This window comes from Anabrus simplex, chromosome 4 (assembly GCF_040414725.1).
Source record: "Anabrus simplex isolate iqAnaSimp1 chromosome 4, ASM4041472v1, whole genome shotgun sequence".
NCBI lineage: Eukaryota > Metazoa > Arthropoda > Insecta > Orthoptera > Tettigoniidae > Anabrus > Anabrus simplex.
Window position 1 is genome coordinate 176,624,324 of NC_090268.1, and position 26,534 is coordinate 176,650,857.

Consider the following 26,534-nt stretch of genomic DNA (forward strand, 5'->3'; position numbering starts at 1 on the left):
GCCCTTGTCTAAATTGTTCCTTATTTTGAACTGAAGTTTTGTGAACTGGATCCGGTATCTCTGAAAGTGTAAAACTAGGGGGTTGAAGCCCAAATTGTTAGAGTTCTGAATCTTGGATTTTTCCAAATCTTGTTTCAAGATTGATATTGTAGCTGATGTTTCATTGTTACGTTCATTCAGTGAAAAAATTGTAAAATCTGATATTCTAAAAGAAATATAACCTTTCTTAAAATTTTAATTCAATTCTTGATTTTGTAGTTAGAGCCATTCAAGCCCGCACCTTATTTCACCATCTCTGCGTTCCACAAATACCCCGGAACAGTTTACACTCAGAGTTTCGGCACTACTGTGTAGTGCAGACGTGAGAGCGCTAAACACAAACACGTGTTCTGACGTTATTTTATTTCAAAGAATACACAAAACAGGAACACGTTTAGTATACTTTTCACAATGTGTGTATATCAGCAAGTTCCACTTTTCCGTAGTGTGTTTATATCAACAGGTTCCACCACATAGTATACCGTGCATCAACAGAATATGGCGATGAATATGACTGCAGATGATGACCGAAAATATAAAAATAAGTACTCAACGATTAATAAATCACTTGTCAGCATGTACAACCCCCATACTGATGGCGTTGACAGGGTTGACAATATCTATGTATGTGATTCGGACCAGAACTCTGAAGTGAAGAATATTCCATTTCTTCTGATTTCTGCCTTGCTGCTTCATTGTGTCAGTACAGAGATGATACTTGTCACTCCAACAGTGGCTAGAGAAGAAAATATATTCTTGACTTATTTATATTGGACACTGCAGAAGATCTCATTCACAGTCCTGACTCAAACTGATGGTCTGGAGGAACTTGCACATGGCAGTGATAAAGAAGAGCCAATAGTCCTCGTGAAAAAATGAGCGACTTCCTCATGTTGTAGAAGAAAATTCCAAGGTTTCCTCGTGCCAGTGCAAAAAAAATGTAAAATGCAGATTTCCAGTTTGCAATACTCAAGACACTTTGAGGACAATTTTACTATATCCTAATAATTTATAACATCATATTCTCACAAATTTGTTTTATGAAGTAGAATTGTTAAGCTTTCTTTTTCATGTCACATCATTTGTTCCACATGAATTCACTAAATAAAATATTAACATGTATATCCATCATTCACTCACCCTGGCACATCATGTAGTAGTGGCAGTTTAAAGTAGATACGGTGTGTGAGAAACATCTGAAGAAATGTATATTTTTAGCTTTCCTGGTATCTGTTGCAAACCAAAATATTACATTCTTGCTCAATAACTTTCAGATCTGAGGTCATTGGATATTTCCGCCATTCTCTATGAATAAATCTTAATCCATGTGCATCCAGGACTGCATCTGAGATTGTTATAAATGGACATGCTGCTAGAATGTCAGGTATATTTTTTGGGTGTTCTCTGGAATATGGTAGATATAAATGTAGAATTTTAATTACCAAACACATTTTCGGACACAATCCTTGCTCTAGTGTGTGTACAAATGAATACTCCCAGTCTCTGGTGAGTTCATGTTGAGGATGAGGCTTAATTACATACCTGTACAAAGAAAATGTGTTCTCAGTATTAAAAGAGCTATTCAAATTTTCAGCTGCCTCACTGTAATCAAGTAAATTTAACTCATTCGCTGTTAAAAATTAATAAACATGCCTTATCAGTCCAGCAGCAGAAATTTGTCAGTTTGTCGGAATATCCACATATATGTAAATTCAGTGTTTGCATTAACTAACACAAGGAGTATAAGGCTATGAAATCTCTTGATTCTGCTGTTAATCGCATCCAAGTAAAGAAATTCCCACTTAATCAGTTCACACTGCATGCACTTTATGTGAAAACGTCTGGTGACTAAAGAAATTCCAGTTTATAGATGAACAGTGTTGCTTGGCAAAGCTTCAGTGGTTGCAGTTTCGAAAGTCTGAAAGCGGCATATCAGGGTCTCGTTCAAGAGCTTAAAAAAAAATTTGGCACGGAAGCCCAATGTCCTTCGTACAATAACTTGCCCCATCTATCTTAGGCGATGACAAATGATGGCAGCTTCCACACTATTAACACAAGGGTTGCTTACATGGCACTTCCACTTGATGTCCAAGGAAGAGGAGTTTGCACTGGCAGAAGCACTGAAATCTCTTCATCAATGCAGTATAAAAGGTCAAGGCTTCATATCAACCGTACTGAAACTGGTGGCCATAGTGAGGGTCGTAGTTTCAGACGTACAACCTGACAACCATCCCCTATTAACACTAAACAGAGGGGGGAAAATTAAAAGGGTCCGATACTTCATAAACTGAATGTATCAGGCAAAGAAAGAGAAAAGCCACAGAGGTCATGAAAATAAGACTCCTTAGGCCTCGCAAACCTAATACCGTCGGGGTCAGAAAAGAACAGGAGTTGACCAAGGGAGGTCAGTAGGACAGATGAAAGTGAGAAGCCTGGCACAAGTGGAAGCAATGCCAGGATTCAGCTAAGGGTCCCATGGTCACCAACCCACGCTCCCAAGTTGACAGCATCCGGGGCACCTTCTAGTCACCCCTTATAGCAGGCATGTGATACCATGGGTGTTACTACCGCCCCTAACAACAGCAGATAGTGCTTGAATTACTACAGCTTTGTTAAATCTTAGTTCCTGAGAACTCCGGGATAGAAGGAACAAGAGACATAGCTATTAAAGAGTACTGTAGAGGAAAAACTGGACGATACCAAACCTTGGTCACTGACACCTTACTCAAAATCAACTGCACCATTAAAACGGTCTGTCTTCGACAATCTCATCAAAACAGGCTTGCAGCTTTTACACACTGTTCTTACTGCGATCATAAGAAGTTGAGCTAGTTTTATGTCAATTCTGAAGAACAAGAGATGGACAATGTCTTTGATCAGCTGCCACACGCTCTTTTCCCCGCCATTTGATCATATATTGTAAACTTTCAAGCTTCAGTCAAAATATGGCTTTCCCTAAAGGTCACCATAGTTCAAAGTTCACAAAAGATTTTGGAGGATTACAGTAAAATAGACCCGCTCATGATTGTCTGTTTTAACATTCAACGTCAATGGACCTTCCATTTTAAACACCATCCCACAATTCACTTTGTTTCCTGTAATTTTAACCTTATGGTTAAAAATGTCGTTCTCAGTTTCAGATCAAAACAAAATCCCTGGTTTCCATTAGTCACAATAAATGGATGCCTTCCTTACGTAGTCCTGTGCCAGGTGCACATATTACTGCATTTTCAAAGCTAGTTCAACATAACAAACCACCATTAAGCAAAATTTAATACCCTGGAATGAGGAACCATACAGAACCTGATAAGAGATGGATGATTTTTCATTATAGCCTTCAGAATCGGTTCTCATTCGGTGTTGTGCTTTTGGCCTCACCATGAATCTGTTGGCAAAACAAGCTTAGTAATGTCTACCATTATATTTTCTGAGTGTGCTTCCTGATGTATGACCATTATCTTGAGCACTTTAATACCTTTCAACCAACAAAACAAAATCCTTTCCGCTATATAGTGAAATCGGTTACAGTACACAGACATAACTGTACTTTGTTGAATATAATGCTGGTCAGGATACTCAGTAATGGCAATATTTTGAAATAAAATGTGAACACTAATAACTGACTTCTTTTGCACTTTCCTTGTCTTGCTTCATTTGCTGCCTTGAATTTGTGGGATCATTACATTTACTGACTTGCCAGTTACAGTAAACACAACATAAAATAGAACTGCATTTTTATTCTGCCAAAACTTTACATTGTTTTTCCTACAATAACATTACGTTGTCAGTCACTCGATGTATTTCTTTACTATATTCTAAATGTCGGCCATCTTGTTATAATTATGCTGCCATGGAATCATAAAGAAGACGTGAAGTCTACACGCTTTCATCAGCGTTGCAAGGTCCAGCTGATGCTTTCTAAGTTCCTGTCGCAGAGGGATGGCGTGGTTTCACCACACCAGCCCCCCACGGAGTCGAGGTAGTCACGGCTGAAAGTAGTCCGGGAAACCAACTCTTCGGCTGGAGCGAGTTGCAGGTGCCAAGTCGCGGGGTAGCGGTGCATTTTACGGCGCCAGTGTCATTGTGGAGAGTGTTCTCTGGGCTGATGCGATGATCCTGATGGTATTTTTCTCAGATAAGGGTGTTATCAGAAAGGAGGAAAGCAGGTTTTATCCGACCAATGCTGACGTGGACAGGCTTGCCTCTTATCTGCAGTCAGTGTCTTATCACCTTGATCTAACAGACGACGTGGGCCAGCGTATGGCAGATGTAGGGTGCTGCGGACCATGTCATCACGTAGGCAGACATGAGTATAAGTGTTCAAGTCGCTGAAGTGAAGGTGGAATGTTGATCATGCCGTGATGCTGCCAAAGGATGCAGTAGACTCATTTGTTGGCGGAGTCTGAGTACGAAGTTTGAAAAGTGGCCTCGAGGTGGTTGTCTGTCGTGGCACAAAGCATTTCTCCTGGAAGTCAATTTGTTCTCCGTAGACTAGCTCTGCCGAGGAAGCGCCAAGTATTCTTTAAGCGTACTTCGGATATCAAGTTAGACAATTGGTAAGGCTTGCAGCCAAGACATATCAGGATGGCACACGATAGCTGCCTTGAGCTGACGGTGGAAACTTTCAACCATGCCATTGGCGCAAGGATGCCAGCTGGTTATTCGGGAGTGTGAGATTCCGGTGAAAATCCCCAGGTTTCAGATCAACTGTCTACATTCGTCGGTTGTGATACAGTGTGATGATCCATAGCGAGAGATCCAACATGCTACAAAAGCTTCAGCGACATCTTCGGCTGTGATGCGTTCCAGTGGCCCTATTTCTGGCCAGCGGGAGAATCGATCCACTGCTGTCAGACAGTATCGGTAATTTCCAGCAGGAGGGAGTGGGCCGAAGATATCCAGATGGACGTGCTGGAAGCGAGCAGACGCTGGGTAAAGTTGCCAATTGGAGCGGTTACGGCGAGTGACCTTCGAGCAATGACATGCCTGGCAGGCTCAAGCCCATGAACGGCAGTCTTTTTGTATGTGGGGCCATACAAAGCGTTCTGATGCTAAACGGGCGGTCGTTCTAGCACCAGCATGACTTTACACAGTGAAGAGAGTCGAAAGCTTGTCTGCAAAAAGGTGCATTGATAAATGGACGGGGTCGACGCGTTGAAATGTCACAGAACAAAGTTATATTTGTTCCGGGTATCCGGACTTGCTACAACCGAAGTGCTGATTTGCAGGTTCAATAGATCAAGGAGTTCTGCACCCCTTCCTGTGATCGTGCCCAAGCGCAGAAATCCAAGGTGCAACTGGCAATTGCGTTGATGCTAGACAGTGGATCTGTGACTATGTTGGAGGAGCCTTCAATAGGCTAAATGTCCATTGTGAACTGAGCAATGAACGATAACTGGTTCAGCTGCACATGTGGAAGTTTGTTGCGACGTTGCTGGAAGGTGTAAGTCAGGGGCTTGTAGTCTGTATAAACTGTAAACCGCTGAGTTTCCAAAATGTATCTTAAGTGCTGTACTGATCCATAAACTGCAAGCAACTCTCAGTAGTAAGCTGGCCATTCAGTTTGCTTTGGAGACAGTTTCCTAGAGAAGAAGGCTAGAGGCTGCCAGGCATTGTCCACGAATTGCTGGAGGCTGGCTCCAGTAGCATTGTTTGATGCACATGTGGACAATCCCTATGGTGCTTGCGGATTGGGATGGTAGCTTTAGCGAGGCTTTCTTTACAGGCGGAAAAGATGCGTTCCATTTCTGGTGTACAGGGGACCTGTTGAGAGCCGTGTAAACTGGATACAGCTTCATGGAGTGGAGCCTGGTTTTTGTGATGCCAAGGGAAGGAACCAGCGATACAAAATGATCACTCCCAGGAAGCATGAGATCACGTGCAGTTTTTGGAAGAAGAAAATTTTGCAGTGCTGTGATGAGTTCCGGCAGTGGTCGTGTCCCTGCGGCGGAGACTTTGTAACCGAGAAAGGTGATTCTTGGTGATGCTAAGACACTCTTCGTAGAAGTGATGAAGATGCCATACTCAGACAGGCGGTGGAAGAGAGCTCACAGGGGACACCTGTGTTCTTCAGGACTCTTAGATAAGACCAAGATGTCGTCGACGTATGCAATCGTGAAATCCAGACCTGATAGTACTCATTCAATGAATCTCTGAAAGGTCTGACCAGCATTGCGTAGTCCAAAGGTCATGAAAGGAAACTCAAAGAGTCCGAAGGACGTTATGTTTGTGATCTTTGGAATGTCACTTAGCTTTACGAGAATCTCGGTGTGGGCCTTCACTTGGTCGATAACGGAGAAAATAGTGCATCCGCGGAAGTGTTGCCTGAAATCATGAAGATTCCGAGGTGCATACCGTCAGGAATGGTCCGCGGGTTTAAGGCACGATAATCTAGGCAGGGCTGCCAGCCTTCGTCCTTCTTCAGTACCAAATGGAGCGGTGACGACCAAGGTCCAGCAGAGCGTCACGCTGTACCTTCAAGAAGCATGGCATCAAACTCCTTTTCAGCGATCTGTAGACAATACGGGGCAAGACGACAAACTCGGCAGTAGACAGGTGGTCCTGGTGTAGTGCGGATGAAACGTACCGTACAATGGCGTTCTTCTCGCGGGCCTCCAGATGGACGAGTGAGGTCAGGAAATTCCCTTAAAATTCCATGAATTGTAGTCTGTACATTTAGAGCCCTCGCACCGAGCTGTAGCAGTTTCGACGTTCACTGATAAGTCTGTGATGCCGTCGACCAAGCGTTTCTTAAGACAGCCTGGCAGATGGTAATAGGCAAGGAAGTCTGATCCTATGATAGGAACTGCAACGTCGACAACAACAAATTTCCATTATAGTTCTAGTCAGAGTCCGAGGTTCAGTTTCAAATGCAGAGTCCTGCATGTATGGATTGTTGGAATTATTGGCGGCTGTGAGTTCATAACTGGTCTGATGGAATTTATGAGGGAAGCAAGACAAATCTGACCCAGTCTCGATCAGAAATTTATATTTACTGCCCTTATCCGTGATAAAGAGGCGGTTTCCATCTGTTGGGTAACCATTTACTGCCGTCACTGGTTGCCGTTGGAGTTTGACAAAAAGCTACAAGGTTATTTGCATTTCTGTCCCTTTTTGCGGAAGCGGCAATAGTACCAACAGACACCTTATGCACCGTCTGTTGGAGAAGACCTGTGGCAGTTGCTAGGATGGGTTGCAGTGCTGCCATATGGTGTGAGAGTTCATCTATCTTCTCTGCGAGCTGGCTCACCTCACTAACTGGTAGTACACTTACGGCATGAACAGTAGCTGGAAGTGACATGGGTGAAACCTGAAGAATTTTGTCGGCCAGGACGGCAACCTTATCTAATAGCATCTCACTCTTTGTGTTTGTAAAATGGCCTGTACTTGTGACGGCAGGCGCTGTATCCATAACTGCCTTAGGAGGTTGTCTTGTACTTGTGTGCTGCCCATGAAAGACCTACGGTGTCGTAAGAACCGGGACGGTTTATGGTCACAGAGCTGCTCTTCCCATGAGCAGTTGAAGAACGGTTGCTCTTCCGATAGCGAAAGACGCCGAATGAGTTCCGTTCGCAAATGCGTATGCATTATGCGCTGGAGGATTGATAATATCTTCAACATCCGCGGCATTCACTGTCCAGCTGGGAAACTGTAAGCGTATTTTGTTGCGTCTTGCATGATGCCGGATACACTGAACTAAGCTTCCACCTGAGCAAACCATATCGCTAGCTTATCTGGACAGAAAAGAGATAATTGAACTCCAACACGATTCACTACAGTAATCACCTGTGAGGGTGGGGATTGCGGCGTTAGCTGTTGAAGCTGCATTTGTAGCAGGCGATTTTGCCCTTGTAATTGCTCCATAACGAAGGTGGTCACTAGCATGTGAAAAGCACAGACTTTATGTAGAAAACTGTATCACATGATATAAATAACGTCAGGGTCAACAAATGTGGGGATCATTACACTCGTTGACATGCCAGCTACACTAAACATAACATTAAATAGAACTACATTATTATTTTTCCGGAACTTTACATTGTTTTTCCTACAATACCGTCCATAGACAACATTACATAGTCAGGCACTCGATGTACTTGTTTACAGTATCCTGAGTGAAAATAATCAAAATACTAAGTGTAAGCCATCTTGTTATAATTATGCTACTGTGGAAATCATAAAGAAGTGTGGTCTCCACGCTTTCACCCACGTTGCCTAGTGTGGCGAGGTCCAGTTGCTGCCGGATAGCTTCCTGTGGTGGAGGGATGACATGGTTTTGCCACAAAGTGATTTTGGTGTGCTACACGAAATAAAAATGTGAGGGTTTGCATGGAACAATCTCCAACAATTCCTAATATCCTTTATTCAGAGTTCTTTATTTGATGCTGAAGTATTTGTAGAAGATAGCTTCCTTCTTTGACATGCCAACTGGATTCTGAACATATGATTTCGCAATTTTCACAACAAATCCTGTAGTTACATGGCCTACAAATATTTGCTTGTTATATCTTGACAATAGTCGAATGTATATCCTCAAATTTTAATTATTCGGTTTGCTAGATATTGAACTCCCCATCTGTCATGTTACGGCTACCTTTGCAAACACATTCGCCAGATATATTATCTGAACCTATCTTTTATAGCAATAATTTCACCTCTTGTGGAGAAATACCAAAGGCCTGCATAAAAACAACACAGCAAGCCTCAACATCGGTAATTGTTTACACATGACACTTTCCACAATTCTGAACATACCAGGCGTATGCGTAACTTTTTGCCGGTTCTTGTGGTAAAAAACACGTAATTTGCAAGGGAAATTCTGTTCATTCAAAATATTGGCCACCGGCTTCCACACATTTCGCCCATCTTTCAGGTAAATTATGAATACCATGCCAGAAAAAGTGCTTGTCTTTTGCGGCAAACCATTTTCCAACTTCCTTGAAATTGCTGAAGTGCTGCTCTGTGAGCACGTGCCCCATTGATGCAAAGAGGTAATAGATGGCGCCGGGTCGGGGCAGTACGGCGGGTGCAGGATGATGTCCCATCCAAGCGATTTCAAGGTGTCTCTCACTGGTTTTGCTGAGTGAGACGGTGCATCGTCGTGTAACAAAATCTCTTTGCCATGTCTTCTAGCCCATTTCGGTCGTCATTCGGTCAATGCGTAAGTTATATTAATCATTTGTTGACGATAACGTTGTACATTAACGGTTTTGCCGGGCTTGAAGTTCATAATACACAATACCGCTCTGGTCCCACCAGACACAAAATATGGCCTTCTTGCCGAAGCAACTTGGCCTCGGTGTTGAAGGACCGATTTCTCCAGGTGACAGCCACGGTTTTCTCCGCTTCGGGTTTTCAAAATAAATCCATTTTTTGTCAGCCATCATAATTCGGTACTGAAATGATTTTCTTCTGTGGCGTTGAAGCAGCATTTCACAAAAGACTTCGCGATTTTCCATTTGCTGTTCTTTCAAATCGTGATGGTCCCATTTACGAAGTTTATTGATCTTCCCCATTGCTCTCCTGATGGTTTCTTGCAACACAGTTAATGTCTTTTGTTAGTAGAATACTGTTTCACTAAAGAAGTAATAAAATAAGCATTAACATTGTGGAGTAGTTCACTTTACTTCAATTATTTGCCAAATCTCTTCATATAGAGTAACTGGGCATTTTTTCTGGACTTCAGGAGACATAGAACCAATGTACAGCTTTAAAACATCTTTAGCACTGAAGTAATCTTCATTCCCGATTCATTCATGATGTCCAAAGTTTACCATACATATTTTCTTTTGTGTCCCTTACTTGACGACTGAGGACTGAAATAGGCAGATCTTTAACTGATGACTTCTCACCATCCTGCAACAAAAAGCAAACAATTTCAAATTATTTTAACTAAACCATATTAGTGCAACAAAGGTTACAGTTATAAAGGCTAGATAGGCCAAGGTTGGATTGATTATGTTAGGCTAGAATATGAATGAACAAGAGCCTGTAGTAACGTGGTCTTGTACATTTGGTAAAAGTTAAGAATGTAACATAAATTCAAACGAAGTTTCATTTGTAATATTTGTATGTCTATGCTAGACTAATGAGCCATTGCATTAATACCACTCCAACCAAAGAATATTTAGGACACCTGGAAAAGCAAGAGGTGGTAGCAAATCGCAAAATATTACGAACTGGGCTCTAAACATAAAATTGACGAAACTGTGTGGAATCACCCTATGATCCAAGGAGCACGATGAAAGGTGATGTAGAAAATGAGGAAATCTCTCATCTAAAACAAATTTCCATTCTACAGTAACTTTCAACATCAGAATATCTTGAACCATTCACAGTGTTCAGGGATCTACTTGGTAGCTCATATAGAGAAGTTAATGGTATTGATGTGTTTGCCATTCTTCTTTCCCGAAATCAAAATATGGTCATTTTATGGAAGCTGTAGTTAAAGCTTTATGGATCCTAGTCAGCAATGTTCATAGTGAGAGGTCATTTTCAATGTACAGTGAAATCTCTGTAGAACGATTATCACAATAATAAACAGGAAAGGAATTCCACCTTAGAAATACTTGTTTATAATAATGATTATACTACAGTACCAGTTTCGACCCCCAATTTCGGGTCATCCTCAGCTGAACAATACACTCACATATAGTACATCAAGCAATGATTGATATTACTTTGGGGAATGCCATATGATAAATGTTTGAATACATCCAAGTGGGACAGGTCAAATCGGGAACTGACGTGCGTCATTATGTGTGACACTGCAAGTATATGTCTATAATATGTCTATAGTAACATACTTTTAACTTAAAATTGGTTTGTACAGCATTAAACTTAAAGCTAATTTATATGTACACATGGCTAAAAACAATATATATAACAACACTTCATACACATAAACATTCGTACCATGTGTATACCCAGTTCATCAGCTGACCTCTGTGTTCGAGTCTTTTGTCATGGTTATGCATTTGCTTGATGCTTTGAGCTTAAATAATACGATGTGCTTGTAAAGTTGTCCTATTACTTATATGAAATATTTTTCTTCATATATGTGCACAGAATTAACCCTTTGTGTTCTGTCGGTACTTCCAAGTACCGGCTCATATTTAGTCCAATATATAATTATAGTAGACAAGGAGAGTTGTGATGTTTTCTGTGGATACTCTCCAGTACCTACAGAAGGTATTAGAATTTCTTTGGTGGTGTGATTCGTAATAATGACACCAGAGGGAATCACTAAATTATCTTAGGTTACTCAAACTTTCATCTGGTATCCATGCACTGACATTTTGCTTCGCTTCAGTTGATGGAAGCCAGAAATGTGACATTATTTTTCAAATTATTGTGTGATATATTGTAAATTATAAAATTAAACAGTTAAAATGCTGTTAAGTCACTTGAACTAGCTTTTATTCCTTGAAATGCAGTGGGTACTTCTAAGAACCGCCAGGACTATAGGCGTTCCATGCTTCTTGTTCTTCTTGGTAACCATGGTTTGTTTATGTTGATCAGCTGTGATTCTTGCAGGGATTATTTTATTTGTGTTGTTTTAATTATACGTGAATTGTATAACAGTGAATTATGAGCAAACATAAGAAGTTGTCAGTGGATGATATTAGCTATTTACTGGCTGGTATACCAGATACTGGAACATTATCTGATGTGAGTGATTGTAATAGTGATGAAGATATTGACGTTACTGTGTGCAATACACATGGTCTAGACAGAATAGATAAAGATTTTGATTCAGTGTTCAATTCTGCGTTAGAAGAAGAGCTGGATTGTGAAGATCAAGTTGTGATTTCCACAAATAATAAAACTTTAGACGGTGGTTGTGAAATAGGAACTGATGAAATCAGTGATGCAGGTCCAAGTAAGCCAACATCCAGACCTAACCTTGTGCTTGAGGTTAATTCCAAGTCTAACTCAAGAAAGAAAAGGGAGGAACCCGATAGAAAGTGGAAGTTAAAGGAGTGTGAAGTATCAATTCCACTCTCCCTACGTACCAGATGAAGGTTAGTAACGACATTGTAGTTTCATTTTAAATTTTTTTTCGTGACCAAAGCATACATATTTCTCATGTTTTCTACCAATAAATCTATATAATATATAAATATCACGTGTAGCTTTCAAGGAACTATAGTCAATATTAGGTGTATTATGTGTTGATTGTTCTTTGTTCCATTGATTATGAGTTCAAAATAACCCATTCATCAATTGGTGCATGGTTCAGTTTTCCATAGGATATTGTTAGTATACTGTCGGGTTGGAATGATTCGATTATGAAAACGTATTTTCTTTCTTTACAGATATAGTGCATCACTCATTTTCACATTGTAGGACTGCCACAGATATCTTCTTGACTTTGCTTGATGAAGATATGATCAGAGATATCACATATCAGTCCAACTTACATGCGACTCAGAAGGGAAAGAACTTAAATTTGAAGGACAGTGAGTTCTTAGCGTTTATTGGCATTAATTTTATGATGGGTTACCACAAATTACCATCTTACAAAAACTTTTGGTCATCTGCTAGAGACCTTGGTGTGGATTTAGTTGCAGAGACAATGACTAGGGCAAGATTTCAAAAGATCTTATCATATATTCATCTGAATGATAACAGTGCAGTGTCCAAAGAGAAGCCTGACAGGCTACACAAATTAAGACCTTTCATAGTGGCATTAAATAAGAAGTTTCAATCTGTATATGAAGGGACGCGGGAAGTAAGTGTGGACGAGTCTGTTGTGCTATTCAAAGGGCGCAGTTCTCTAAAACAGTACAATCCTGCCAAGCCCATCAAGCGAGGTTACAAACTCTGGTGTGTAGCTGACCAGAAGGGATTCGTTCTTGCATTTGAAGTGTATCAGAGGAAGAACGATGACGTTGAAGAAGAGTTTGGAGAGTACGGGTTAGGTGAGAGGGTGGTTTTATCTCTCACAAAGCATCTCTGGGGCAAGAACAATTGTATTTTTTGACAATTATTTTACCTCTCTTAGACTTTTAGAAAGGCTGAAACTAGAAAAGACCTTGGCATGTGGCACAATAAGACCTGACAGGCAGGGATGTCCAAAAAATCTCAAAACTGAGAAGAGCCTGAAAAGAGGGGAATGTGATTACAGATTTTCTAATACTGGTTTGGGCTTCTTCAAGTGGCAAGACAACAAATCTGTACATTTTGCTTCCAATTACCACGGGTGAGAACAAACTTACGTGCAAAGAACTCAGAAAGATGGATCGAAACTGAGTGTAACGTGCCCTGTAGTTGTATATGACCACAATCAATACATGGGAGGCGTTGACCTTGCCGACCGTTTTAGAGCCCTGTATGAAGTTGACCGGAAATCGAAGAAATGGTGGCTGAGGCTCTTCTGGGGTTTCCTTGATATTGTATTTGTAAATGCCTACGTAATTTATTGTGAAATGTTCGGTAAGACAGTGGTCCTCGAGTTTCGAAGGATGGTGGCACAAGGACTTTTCTCAATGAAAAACCCCAAAAGCAAGAGGAATTCCTTGACATCAGTTGGATCACCCATCCCAGCCTGCAAAACGAAGGAAGATGGAGTACTCTGTCCCAAAAGACGTCAGAATGGGAAACAGGGGTGTTCACTGGCCTACATTTGTGAAGGTTCGTGGGCGGTGTGAGGTGTGCAGTAAGAAGAAGGTCCAGTCACGTCCACATTCTAAATGCAGCTATTGCAAGGTATTTCTCTGTGTCAATGAAAAAAAGAACTGCTTTGTGGAATACCACCAAGTAGATGTGTAGAAAGGAACACTTTAGACATTCCCATTTGCCACTTTTATAAGATGGATTTATTACTTTCCATTTTCCTTCTTTTTTATTATGTTTATTTTACAATTGTTTGTGAATTTTATACCACTAGTATTGACTTTAATTCATTATTAAAATATTGTTATAAAAAATGTTTGACCTTCAGCAATTTTGATTTACTTGAATGGAAGGGATGACTAGAGGACCGACGGTACTCAAAAGTACAACTGCTAGATTGTGTTCCCGATCACTAGTGGACTGAGGGTACTTCAGAGTACCATTAAAAAACGGGTACCTAGATTTGTTACATTTTTAAAATATTCCTTGTATGTCTTATTTGAATGGCATTAAAAGCCTTTAAGGGCATAAGTTGTATTTTTTCAATTTCTGTACTTTCGGGACTCAAAGGGTTAAACACTTCCTGAAATTTAAAAACGAGTTCCAGGCGTGTAGTTACAACTAGGATAAAATGTATGTATACAGCTCTGCTGTGTGTTGAGAGTTGTTTTATGTTAAAATTGAATCATACTGTGCTGTAACATTGATAAAATTTGAGTGGCATTAGACCCAAGGTGGTAGCTCCTTTCCCATCTGCAGCTGTGCGTTGGTGTTATGGTATCTGTTGAAGATAAGATTGAGTTATGAGTGGTATTTTATATTGATGGAATGTCTAAAGACTGTGTGCGCTAATTTAAATATTTGCTTACTATTGTTGACGTGGTTGAGTTACGTTTTGTACGAGAGCTCGCTGTGTACTGCTGCAAGTTCGTCTTGGGCTCACACCGCCTACAATGAGGGGAGAGGGTAGAGGGGTAAGGAGAGTTGTCGTTGTGGGGGTAGGGGTGGGGCTAGGTGTGTCGTTCGATGGTACTCTGCCGCATGTCATGTTTTGTTTATTGATTTCCTCAAGGTAACCGTTTTTTAGAGAGGGGATGACTGAATTGAAAATTATGTTAGTTTTTTTCTGTGATTTCTTTTATATAAAATTTGGATTAGTATATTGATCTAGAGAGACGTAAAAATTCTTCTGTTATATTGAGCAGGGGGCCCTTGGGGTTTATGTTCTGAATTTGCATGTCATTTTCAATATTCGTGAACATATGTTTGTAATCTTCAATGTGTTGACCAACTAAACAAAAACAATTAGTGTTTTACAGCATTTATACGTTCATTAAAATGGAATAGAAAGTTCCTGCCGATACATCCGACATAGCTTGTCTCAGAGTTACTGCATTTAATACGGTATACCCCTGAGTGGTTGTATTTATTGTTGCCATTAATTGTCCTGATGTTGTGTATAATATTGGTACCGTTGTGAGTAGTTTTAAATGCTATTTTTAAGTTGTGTTTTTTAAAAGCATTGGTTATTGGAAATATGTACATTATTGAAAGTAAATAGTACTTTATCTTTCTTGGGTATGTCTATATTTGTTAATTTAGTTTTGGGTTGGAATTTTATTTTATGAATAATTCTTTTTACCATTTCTTTCTTGTATCCATTGTTTTTAGCTATGTTATGAATTAGTTTTAATTCTTCGTTTAATTCTTCTTTTGTTAACCCTCCAGTACTAACACCCGGTCTCCAAGACCGACCGCCCAATTATTCTCCTATAACTTTAGTGCGCATGCTTCGCTTACGCTTTGCTCATTGGTACCTTCAAAATCAGCCAGTTTACTTATTGTTGCATGTATGTTAAGAGCGTGGCTCAAGTTCTTAGCAAGAATTCCTTTATTCCGGTCTCTCAGACTGACGTTAGTACTCGTGCTACTTTCTGCTGGAAATGAAACGCGATGAATTACGAACGTGAACAAGAGTACGTGCTGAAATTACTACTGGAATCTGAAGAGAATGACGTGGCTGCAGAAGATTTTGTGTAAGAAAATCACCTTGAATGTTGTGAAGAAGTTTCGGATTTAAAGATAAAAATCTCATGATGTTCCATATTGAACAGTATCACAATTAAATTGAAATTATAAATAGGGTAGTTCAACCTATTTAATACTAATAAATAAGAAAGGTAGTGTAACATTCCTATTTAATTATAAGCAGAAGCGGTACCAGTTTCGACCCCAATCCGGGTCATCTTCAGCTGAATAAAACGCAAAAAACAATGCATGGGTCAGAAAGAAATTAAAGAACGAGTCCCCACAAAAACTTCAACTGTTTTTGTGGCGACTCGTTCTTTAATTTTTTTCTTACCCATGCATTGTTTTTTTGCGTTTTATTCAGCTGATGATAACCCGGATTGGGGTCGAAACCGGTGCCGTTTCAGCTTATAATTAAATAGGACTGTAACACTACATTTCTTATTTATTTGTATTGAATAGGTTGAACTACCTCATTTATTATTTCAATTTAAGAAGATTCGGAGTCAGAACTGGACGTGGAGATACAGGATGAGCAAGATATTGATAATGAGACTTCTACATAACAAAAACGACAACGTAATGTTCCGCACTTCATTGGAAAAGACAGTGTCACGAAATGGAAAATGCATATTCCTCCTCAAAATGTGAGAACTCGCTCAGTGAATCTCGTAACTCATTTGCCTTGAGTGAATAGACTGGCAAGAAATTTGACTTCTATTGTACTGTAGATATATGGAACTGCTTTTTTGTTGCTAGAATTCTTAACATTCTGGTCAATTGTACAAATCTTTCTATAACTCATGAACCTTATGACCAAGAATATCGAACTGCAAGACCAACTGACTTAGTGGAAATGAAGGCTTTGTTTAGGTCTCTTGTACCTTTCTCGTGTACGTAAGACAAACCAGTTGAACATAACAAACTTATGGAAAAATAACGGTACATCACTTGAGACGTTTCAGCTCACTATGTCTCTGGAGAAGTTTTGATTCCTGCTGAGGCATATTAGATTTGACAACAAAGAAACGAGATTGCACCGAGAAGAAACAGGTAAGTTGGCTGCAATTCGGGATGTATTTGACGTTTTTGCGGCAAATTGTCAAGGTAACTACACCCCATCTGAATATACGACACTTGACAAAAAACTTGAGGCTCTCAGGGGAAACAAACCCAATAAATATGGGATTAAAATCTATGCGTTAGTATGTGCTAAAATGTTTTATACATCAAACCTTGAGGTATATGTTGGTAAACAACCCGATGGCCAATATTCTGTTGATAACAGCGTAAAAGCAGCAGTTGAAAGATTGATGATGATGATTGTTGTTTTAAAGGGCCTAACATCGAAGGTCATCGGCCCCAGTTGAAAGATTAGGGAAACCTAGTGTGACCATAGACAGATGGTTCACCAGCATAGAATTATCTGAAAGTTTGTTGAAAAACCATATATTGACTTTACTGGGCACTGTAAGAAGAACCAAAAGGCAAACTACCTCGTGAATTTCTGGAAGGCAAAAGGAGACCCGTCGGCAAAAATGTGCTACTTTTATCCACAATGCATCGCGACGACAAAACTGACCCCAACACCGATAAGCCTGAAATGATCATGCTGTATAATGACACGAAAGGGGGCGTTGATGTGGTTGATAAGCTTAGTGCAGGGTATAACTGTGGCAGACAAACTTGCCAGTGGCCTATGGTAATCTTTTACAGTTTGATGAACACTGCTGCTATAAATGCTTTTGCGAACTGCAACAATCCTAAAGCTAATAAGATGCGAAGAATTTTCTCAGAAACACTGGCATTCGATTTAATTTGAGATCATCTAAAAAGAAGATCCACAGTCAAGCAAGTTCCAAGACTGACTGGAATGAGATAGAAAGAGATCTGTAACATTCCAGCTGAGAACATGCTGGTGCCTGTATAGGAGGAAAAAGCGAATGGTTGGTGTGCATACTGTGACTCAAAGAAAAATCGTAAAACAAAATACAAGTGTTTTTTGTGTGGGAAGTTCTTGTGCTTGGAGCACATTGTGGTCATTTTTTCAACTTGTTCTGAAAAGAATGAATGAACATGGTGATCGACTGTGGCGGTGAATTGTTCATTGCATCCCTGTAAGAACTGTCACTATCCAAGTTTTCTAGTTAATCATTAGGAGTGTTTATTTCTGTGTGTGTGTCTCTCCTGACAATAGTGAATTCATTTCTTTTTCCTCTTTATTGTTAACAGTAACAATACAGTCTTAATAATCAATTTTTATAGTGTAGTATCTCTTTAACAAATGATTTACTTGCTTAAAACATAAGAAATATTTATGTTTATAACTTCAGACTCACAGACCGATGTTAGCACTGTCTGTATGATTTTTCATGTTAGTACTGAGGGTTAACAGTATATTAAATGCTCTATGTATCATACTGTAGTATGCTGTTCTTTTGTGTGTATTGGGGTGAACGGAATCTATTTTAATTGTGTTTGAGGGGTGCGTGGGTTTTCTATATATTTTGTAAGAAAGGTGGTTTTCATGTGTAGTTATTGTTATGTCCAAATAGTTTAGGGTACAATTGTTTTTGGTATCTTTGGTAAATTTTATGTGGGAGATCTATTGTGATGAGTTTGTCCTGTATAATGGTTTCATCCGTGAACCTGCTGTCGATGATGACGAAAATGTTATCAACAAATCTACACCAAATTTTTTTGTCTATTTTACTAATTGATGTGTGCTCTAACAGGTCTATATAAATTTCAGCAACTACACTAGAAGCGGGAGATCCCATCGTAGGCCATGTTGCTGGTAAATGGTATAGTGGAATTTGAAGTTGTTAGTAATGGCAAAATCAAGTAATTTTATGAATTATTCTTTTTCTAAAGTGCTCAGATTCCTCTGTTTTCTTACGTTGGATTCAATTACAGTAGAACCTCGATAATTCTAAATCGGTTAATCCAAAGTCCCGCCTAATTCGAAGAAGCTCTTGTTCCCGGAAACATGAGATACAGTTTTGCATGTTATTTCAATTGCTTAATTCGAAATACAGATAATTCGTAATTCGAAGTATAATGTCAGCCCATTACCGAAATTCAGACTTTTAATTCGAAACTGCCTTTACATTTTAAAACAATAATATGTTACAGAATAATTTCAACTCTAAATTTATCCCCTCCGCGTCATAATAGAACGTGCGTTCCGGAACGTGGAGGGGTAACTTTCCGCACTTGCTCACTTTGGTGGGTTTACAGTGCGCTTCATGATTGCTAAGTTGAATGAAATCGGAATTCTTTTGTATTCAAACTTTTAAGGAACGCCGTAATATCACGCAGAAAAACAGAATCTGCGAACACTGGCGATGCCGACAGTTGAAAAAAAAAATTGGCTTAAATAATAGATTCGTAGGCACCGAACAATATTGTCATTACCAGTGAAACTGCATTGCTTTATTTTAATGCGAGCCCAAACGGTCTTATGGTTTTAAAGGAGAAATTGCCAGCCGGGAAATCGTACAATGGCGAAGGATGGGGGTCATAGTAGTGCGTTGCAATGCACATGGAAGTGAGATACTTTATCCCCTCGTCATAGGAAAGTTTGATAAGCACAATGTTTTAAGGGCGTCGGGCACTTTCCATACCAGAACGAAGCATCTGAAAATGCAAACAGTACAGAAAACCAAAAAAATAATGCATTTGCACAGGGGAACCGGCATCATTTATCCTCGTCTTTGAATTGTGCAATTTTTTTCTTTCGTTGAGTGAGGTTATGTTCGTCAGTGATTTATCGAAGTGCATTATTTGAACGTTGTAAATGCACCTTGTTGGATACATTTCGGAAATAGTTTTTTCCATGGCATTTGAAAGGTTTAACTGTGAATCATGGTGATTGCATGTATTAATGGGTCTTAGAATACTTTGTGTCGCGGCAAGTTTTTACATTTCTGAAGTACGAGAGAAGTGCCATGGCGGGAAACTGTACAAGGATAGTCATAGAAAGTTCGATTTTAAAGGCATCGGGTACTTTCTGTGTAAATACAAGGCATCTAAAATGCATACAGTATAGTAATCCAATTAATAAAGCACTTGCACATGGGAGCCAGCATAGATATCTCCTCGCCTTTGAATCGTGCTTTTTTCTTTCTTTCTTTCTTTCTTTCGTTGCGTGAGGTTATGTTTACCAGCAAGATATCTGAGGGCATTATTTGAATACTGTAAATGCACCTTCTTGGATACATTTTGGAAATAGTTCTTTTTTTATGGCATTTCAAAGGTATAAACTGTGAATCAAGGTTAACTGCATGCAGTAACGGGCCGTAGAATATTTTGTAACGCGGCAATGGTTGGTACTTCTGAATTGCGAATTGGCGGTTAATTTGAAATCACGTAATTCGAAGTCCGATTTTTTAGTCCCAACGACTTTGAATTAACGAGGTTTTACTGTATTTCTATTGTTTGTTTTGTGGGAATGTTGGGATACATGTTTAATATGCCAAATGATGCGAGAATGTGGTATTGTTGATTCTTTAATACTTTCATTCTATTACAAAAATCTATTGAATTCCATATTGTTTTACTGGCTGAGAATACGTAATGTTTTTTAAGGAATTTTTTGATGAACTGTGAGAGTTTATAGGTTAGGGTTACTCTGTAGTTGATGACTGGTCTCACTGGTATGTGTTCTTTATGTATTTTAGGATAAGCTTTAGCAGTTGGTATTTGGGGACTCATTGCTATAAGTTTTGTGGATTCTGCTTCAGTTCACTGCCGGTGGGAGCACACATGGCTTCCTCCAGGCAGGGTTGAAATTGAGCCATTTTCTTTTTGAAGCCTGTAATTCTTCCCTCAACATCTTTCAGGATCATAGTTGCACACACGATGAGTTTGTATCCTGAAGATTCAAATTAGGCTCACTCGCGATTATGAGTTGATGGTTTTCCTGCGATTTAGGCAGGTGAATTGCAAAGCACACTTACACACGTATAGCTCTCAGCGCCATTAACTACTTGTTAAAGCGGTAGGATAATTTATTTCCAAACAACCATGCTTTAATATACAGTAGAACCTCAATTATACGTTCCCGGAAACGTTTTCCCGTAATTTTCATTCAAATTACGTGGTCCCGCAAGCATCCTAATTAAATCACATTGTAAAAACCCCGCATTATCCGTTCCTCGAAGAAACGATTTCCCGGATCAAACGTCCAGAAATTTCAGTCCCATCACCGCTAAATCTTCGATCACACTTTTTCAAGAAACTGTATTTTACGGAAGGACGGCTATGGCATACTTAGCCTACGGATCTTTGTGCTAGACGTCCCGTTGTTGTGGTAATTTGAAGTGAACTTGCATAAGGGATCATCTTAGCATCGAATTCGGGTAGTATTGTTTACAGATTCCTCGGAAATCATAAAACAAAGAGTGCCCACGACAACTGGAAGAAGACAGAGCACATTTCGACATCTCTATTTGAAGACTGAATGGGTTTCATTAAATGTTCGTACCTGCAAAACGTCTACATTATGTTCAAGGTCAGATGTTTATTTTTTTACTTTTTTCAAGCGTATCGCCGAAATGGTTTTCAGCATTTCCTTCAGGGCACTGTTGTCACTGGGCTTTAACGCAGAAATCTAAACTGCTCCATCTTAACCCGTACAGCGGGGCTTGCAGCTCCAGCCGCACTTCAAACTCTGCGCTAGGGTGGGCGATGCAGCTCCAGCCGCACTTCAAACTCTGCGCTAGGGTGGGCAATGCAGCTCCAGACGTGCGACTTTTTATTTTATTTATATTAGGCGCGAGCCTTGAAGCTTTCCTCACATGCTTTGGAAGGTGGTGCCATGTCTACTAAAAAAAATTAACTAAATAGCAAGAACGGTATTGTGACAGGGAATCCCCTTTCTATTTTGTTCAATGCAAAAATCACGTAAGCGCCGCTTCACATTCAGCCCGTGCATTCATCAGTGGGCCGCATGACTGGTCCTGCACTGTACTAAGTTCGCAATAAATAGAAGTTTCAATCTGTTCCTTTTGTGTTTTTGAAATGTGCTAAGAGTTTTATTTTATTTTATACTGTATTACAGTAGGTTTAAAAGGGCGAGAGATATTACAAGTGACTGTACTATTCGTGATATCCTTGAAAATAGCAAAGATGAAAGTTGTAGTGATTTCAGTTTGGAAAGTGACGATGAATCTCCGTTATTAGTAAATATTCCGGGAACTAGCTTTTCTAGTAGGGTTCCAAGACACGTTCAATCGGTACGGAGTTCGAGCACCAGTGAAAGCGGTGAAACAAACTGCGAATGACGGTAGTCCTGCTGCTGTGCAGGGTGAATGGGAGGTGCGGGGTTGTAAGCGAGCAAGATTTCCAACAAATTACAATACTGGAATCCAAGGTGAACTTTTAAATAAGAAACAGCCCGAAGAAATTTACAAATTTTTTATAGATGACGGACTTTGTGATCTTATTGCACAGCAAATAAATCTGTATGCTCAGCAAACAATTACCTCGAATTCTTTGATGGAAAAAGTGAAAAGAAGAAGTCGTGAGAGAGACTTTTTTTAGGAAACTTGTTACTGCAGGGTATTGTTCAGAAGCCGAAATTAGTCCATTACTTCTCTTGTAATAAACTGTTAGCTCCTCCTGTATTTTACAAAATTATGTCTGAGAAACGAGTTTTCCTTTTACTGAAACTTTTGCATTTTGCGGACAATGAAGCTTATAATAGGTTCACCCCAAGTTGTATAAAGTGAAGCCAGTTCTAGACGACCTATTATCAAAATTCAGAACCATATATACTCCAGACGATCGCCCCTATCTGTCAATGAGAGCCGGTTATTGTGGAAAGGTAGACTGGGATGGAAGGTATACATACCAAAGAAAAGGTCACGCTTTGGTATGGAATCTTATAAGTTATGTGAAGCTCAAACTGGGTATGTGTGGAACCTCCTATGGTATACGGGGAAGGAAACTGATCTGATAAACGAAGTTTGTGGTATAGATATTTCTGAGTACACCAAGCCTTCCAAAGTTGTACCGTATTTACACTGGCCGTAGATCTCCTGAATAAGGGTTATCTAACAGCTGTGGATAATTACTACAGTAGTCCGGAGCTATTTGACCTGCTCAATGACCTTCAGAGAGATGCTGTAGGCACCGTAAGACCAAACAGAAAAAATCTCCCAAAAGACGTAATGGGGACAAAACTAAAAAAGGGCGAAATTGCATTTGCTTATCGTAACGAACTCACTGCTTTCAAGTGGAGAGACAAGAGGGCTGTGTGTATGCTAAGTAGCACACATGAAGCTGAAATGCGCACTGTGAAATACAGGAAAGGGGACACAGTAGAAAAGCCTGTCATGTGTATAGATTACAATGACTCAATGAGGTGGGGGGGGTCGATTTATCTGATCAGTGTATGGTCCCGTACAGTACAGCCCGAAAGCAAATAAAGAAGTTCCACCAAAAGATTTTCAGGCACTTGTTGGACATAACAATGTTCAATTCCTTCGTTATATATAAAAAACACGGAACGGAGGAAAATTCACTCACAATTTTGTATGCACGTTCAGAAGCTTTCTGACAAGTATGATAAATCAACCCCCACTGAAGCCCAACCAGTCAGATCAGTGGTGTCACTATCAAATGACACTTCTTTTATGTTATTGATATGGCAATGTTCAATGCTTATGCAATGCACAAGAAAATGTCCAAAGTAAGTGTGAAACACAACCAGCTCAGAGTTCTTGTAGCTGAGGAGATACTCGGAAGTATCACTTTACCAGACTATATAAGAAGAGGCCGTCAATCTGCTGACACCCCAATGAGACTACAAGCATCGCGCTGGCCTCACTTTCGTAGGCAAATACGTCCTAATAAAATAAAACAAAACCCCTCAAGGCAATGTCAAGTTTGTGCACCCAAAAAGAAGACTAGCACAAGCAGATGGGAGTGCGAGGTCTGCAAAGTACTCTTCACATGCCTGAATGCTTCAAGATATTACACACTCACAGGAATTACTAGGTGAGTTTATAGTGCATAATGCATATTGTCATTTAAATGTAGCACATTCCATTGAAATGATTATTTAGTATTTCTATGAACGTTTGACATTTGAACCAGTAGTTGCAGCGGTATCATCATTTAAGCACAGTCTTGCATGGACCTTATTAACACCAGGATTTAAATGGTAATTTGATTGATGATTGTTGTTTAAAGGGGCCCAACATCGAGGTCATCAGCCCCTAATGGTACAAAATGAAATTACAACAAAAAGTTCAAAATCATCCACTGACCAAAATAAAAAAATGTCATGAAGAATGAACATGAAACCATAAAACAAAAAAACAAAAAAAACATACAAAAAAAGTCGATCCAACTCATAAAGGACAATCCTGAATCAAGTATGCTTGATGTCTAAAGGGGTTCCAAATCCAGGTCTAAGGCCCCTGAAAATGGTACTTATCGCTAGTAAAGTAGAACCATGGTATTTTTCATGTTGGGGTAATGATCAAAAGTAGCGAAGACTCACGATGTACCACACATGATTGTACTACTCACAAGTATTGTACACCGTACAGGTAATGTAGACCTATGGTGTTCTCACACAATGGCACCACTCATAGCCAACGCAAACCAATGGGGTTCCTCACCTATGTGTACTAATCATGGGCACCGCTATTCCCGTGGTGTTCCTGACATAGTGGGTACTAATCACAGGCAACGCAGACCCACGGTGTCGCTCATATAGTGGTACTAAACACAGGCTACGCCCAGACCTGCTCACATGGGTACGACTCACGGGTACTGGAAACCCACAGTGACCCTCTCACAGCTGCTACTAAGCACAAACCTACTGTGTACCTGACTTTGTGCATGACAGAATGTGGTGTCGTGTCTTTGTGCCTATCAGAGTGTGAAACTGACCTCCAATATTCATAAACATTGTACATGTTTTTACGGCTGATGATGACCTGGACTAAGGTCGAAACCGGTCCCATTTAAATAGGAATGTGATTACTGCATTTCTTTCTTTTAAGTATTGAATAGGTTGAACCTCCTTTTCAAATATTTAATTTTTAACATAGTCGTACTACTCGCAAGTAAAGGCGACCCATGGTTTTCCCCGCGTGATGGTACTAATCAAAAGTAGTATCATGGTTCCCATACAATCCTCCCTTGGTCGCCCCTTTTAGTCGCCTCTCACGACAGGCAGGGGATACCATGGGTGTATTCTTCATCTGCATCCCCCATCCACAGGGGGTAAATGGTAATTTAAACTTCCGGAACTGATGTTTATAAGGTAAGCAGATGGGTTAAACCATGAGTAAATGTTAACTGGCTGAAGATGCTCACTAAAAAAGTGAAACATGTACCATGTTAACAATTTAATAGCATTTAATTCCACATTAGCTTATAATGTATTGAATAGGTGGTCCATAGCAAAATTATAATGATTTTGTATCACAACGTGGGAAAAGCCAGGCCCACAAAAAATGTATTGTGGTCCATTTTCAAGCCTTACCCTGGTGTACAAGGAGCCTTTGACTGTTAAGAAAGGGAAGAAAAAGGACTTGTTAAGCATGTGTGAATTCCTTGAACATCACTTCAGAGACATCTACTTCAATTTGCCATGTGAATAAGCGAGTAAATTATTAATGTATGGATATCCAATGTTTTTGCCATTTTGGACACACACCGTAGCCGCATAATACTTGTTTGTTTTGTTTTTGTTTTCTTGTGGACTGTGTACAGTTTCCAGAAATTGAAAAAAATACTTTATAAATAAGTGACATTTTGTGGGAAGGGGATGGTGATGAAAGTTCCAAAGTTGGTACTGATGATGATGAAAGAACCCGTTGGATATCGTTCTGGAAATATTTGTTTACTTTTATTTGTATTTTCTAATCATTGGATTGTAAATTGTAAAGAATTTTTACTTCACTTTTTTTTTAATTTTGTTCTTTCAAAATAAAGGTGCAGGTCTTATTCGGTCGCAGGTGGTATTCGAGATTATACGGTATTTAGTTTTATGCCTCTCCTGTAAAATTACTGAAATGGATTATACAACATTCCTCGGGGGAGCCCTTCAATTGTAGTATTCTAATCTGCTGTCCTCATAACACAGCCCGAGATCATTGCCCTTTAGATATTGCTGCCGAGTGTAAGCCGTGACCACACTACTCGTCTGTTCCGTTTATCATCCACAAATTTTGTTCGATATACCATGGATTTGTTTGCAGATGTTTTACCTTTGCATCTGTTGGTTTGTGAATAATTAAGAGAATTATTACGAAAAACAAAGTGTGGCATAACAGGACCAGATTCAAAGTTTTGTTGTGTTGCTGGAAATTGTGTACAGCGTCTTGCTGCAGACTAGTATTTATGAACATGTTTTTAACCTACTTTGACTTCTACAATAAGGTCAAAGCTGCTACTGTATTTTAAAAATTTTAAGTACCTTATAATAATTAATAGTATTGATTAGGTGGAAAGTTCAATCTTCAAACTTGTGATTATTGGAATTATCAATATGGGACATGAAGCTAATAGATTATGAAGATGTTAGACATTCCTACAAAAACATTAAACATAATTGTTAACGAGATGCATAGTTTGAGTCTCTAAGAATGTTTTTCCTCGATGTTTTACTACGTTATTGTTCTTAGAATGCATTATTTCTTTACTTATTCTTTATTTTCATCATTATTATTTTTACATTCAAACCTAACCTTAAATTTAACAGGGTAAATGTTCATCTTTTTTAAACACGTTCCCTCTTTATGGCATTTATTCGGTCCCCACAAAAATGTCCTAACCAGTTTTGGCTGTATGTGACCATTTATAGAATACAGAAGTATTCTGTCAGC

The 26,534-nt window shown here is 39.5% G+C and overlaps 1 long non-coding RNA gene across 1 annotated transcript in view; it reads right to left on the bottom strand.

Annotated features, from left to right (window-relative positions):
- Window positions 1-3,756: 3,756 nt before the first annotated feature.
- LOC136872545 (uncharacterized) overlaps window positions 3,757-26,534 on the bottom strand; it is a 37,243-nt gene continuing 14,465 nt past the window's right edge. Inside the window, exon 3 of the long non-coding RNA XR_011018040.1 lies at window positions 3,757-9,894. This is a non-coding gene — a long non-coding RNA (uncharacterized lncRNA). The remainder of the gene's footprint in view (window positions 9,895-26,534) is intronic.